Raw genomic sequence first — 1,996 nt, forward strand, 5'->3', positions numbered from 1 at the left:
CCCCCGCCCCCCCCAAAAAAAGGACTAAAAAATGTGCTAATTCGCAGTTCATATTTATCTGGTTGAAGATTTGTAGCTTACATAGTTTGACCATGACGTTTCCATTATCTTGGTGATAATTTGACCGATTCAGATGGTGTCAATTCCCACATCATCATCATAGATGTATAAAAAACTTAAACTTACAATAATTAATAAAAAAAACAAATGATTGCGCATCCAGGGAATCGAACCCTGGTCAGTACCGTGGGAGGGTACAATGATACCACTACACCAGATGCGCTTTGGTGGTGTTTTCCTTTGGTAGTTTAATTTGGATTCTAGAGCACTCAGATCTGCAAAGAAATAAAAAAACCAAAAAGAATTGGAGAAGTGGGGTATCGATCCCCATACCTCTCGCATGCTAAGCGAGCGCTCTACCATCTGAGCTACATCCCCTTGGTTGGTTATGGTAATTAACAATATTACTTATCTGCCAGTAAAGCACGTGTCTTGTTGGTGCAATTGCCATACGCGACCACCTTTTTCAGAGGCATGGTGGCTGCGGTTTGAAATGCCAATTCCTTGGCGACAAGTTATTCAAATTTTTGTTGTTGAAATGGTTAATCAGTTTGCATGCTCCCCTCTGTAACTTAATCTTTTGATCTTTTATGCTCAGTGCACACTTACTTACGTACAATTGCTTTTTTCACCTTGTCGCTCCCGCTCTTTGTATGGAGATGTTTTTCATCAGGCATACATCTGGGAATAGAATCTGGTGGTGTGTCTGAATGTCTGATTGTTACCAGTGGCAAGTAATTTTGTCTTTCTTTGCTTTCCTCCTGATTTTGTGACCAGGATATCTGGTGTCATCTTGATCAGCATGTTATGGTCTGATGTAAGTAGGGTGTTGGCTGGTGTTATTTTCTGCAAGGCTGCCGTTCCCTGTCTGAACCGATTTTCTTCGGGCGCTCGGCGCTGTTGTTAGGATGAGAGCTGAAACCAATGTAATGCGTTTTGGTTTTCGTTCCTGCACCGTCTTTTTTAGTTTGTGGATCACCGATTTTCCAGTGATCTTTCTCTGTTTGTTTACTTCAGAGATGGCAGTGATATATGGTGAAGCGCAAGATGATCTACCCGTGGTTGCAGATCAACATTTCGGAAACTGTTTTTTTATAGACACCGTAATCAGGAGATAAGAGCTGTTTTTTCTCTCCTGGAATGTTTGTAACTGTCTCTTGACGTGGATGCTGCATTGGCGAGATAGGTTGACTGAATAAATTTGGGACCCGGTATCTGAGACTGAGAGTCGTCGTAACGAACAAATCAGGGCGGACCCCTCGTTAAAACGGCGTCTCCTATTTGGCGTGCAGGTCACACCTTTTTTTTCTAGCTTCGATATGTTTTTTTATATAGCTTACCAGTTACCACATATGCCATGTGGTTACGCGTGAGCGACCTAGCGCGTACCTCTTCAGCGTCTGATCCGCTTTTGGGCTGGCCCATTTTCGGATTTCTTTCCCACCGGTTTTGTGAAGGTTCGAGAACCTTCCCTGAACTGGTTTTTCCTTTTACCTTTGTTTCTTTCTATCGATTTTTTATTTATTTTCATTTTACAAATTCAGCATTCTATGAAATTGTGAATATTATTTTGGAAGCCGTGAACATTTTTTCTTTTGAGGAACATTTTAAAAAATGCATGAACATTTTTTTAATCAGCAAACATTTGTAACATTAAAACTTCACGCTGATAAACGTAACTGCAGGAAAAAAATGGGCCAAAAAAGCCGAGTTTTGAGCACCAGAACAAGTACTAGACCTTTAAAAAATGCCATGATGTACAATACACTAAAAAAACAACGTACAATTCTTTTTAATTTGCCGTAGATGTTGAGAAACAAATTTCAAAAAAAAAATCCTTGTGAAGTAGGTCCCACAATTTCTACGTAATTTGCCCAAAGAAATTGTTACAACAAAAAATGTCGTCATGCAAAAGGAAAAATTGCCATCCTACTTG

General features: G+C 40.0%; 2 non-coding genes across 2 annotated transcripts; both read right to left on the bottom strand.

Annotated features, from left to right (window-relative positions):
• Positions 1–212: 212 nt before the first annotated feature.
• On the bottom strand, positions 213–283 carry TRNAG-CCC (transfer RNA glycine (anticodon CCC)). Its single transcript has one exon. It is a non-coding gene; the product is annotated as a tRNA-Gly (tRNA).
• An 82-nt stretch (positions 284–365) lies between these two features.
• TRNAA-AGC (transfer RNA alanine (anticodon AGC)) lies at positions 366–438 on the bottom strand. Its single transcript has one exon. It is a non-coding gene; the product is annotated as a tRNA-Ala (tRNA).
• Positions 439–1,996: the final 1,558 nt, after the last annotated feature.

Source organism: Triticum aestivum, chromosome 7D, assembly GCF_018294505.1.
Source record: "Triticum aestivum cultivar Chinese Spring chromosome 7D, IWGSC CS RefSeq v2.1, whole genome shotgun sequence".
Taxonomy (NCBI): domain Eukaryota; kingdom Viridiplantae; phylum Streptophyta; class Magnoliopsida; order Poales; family Poaceae; genus Triticum; species Triticum aestivum.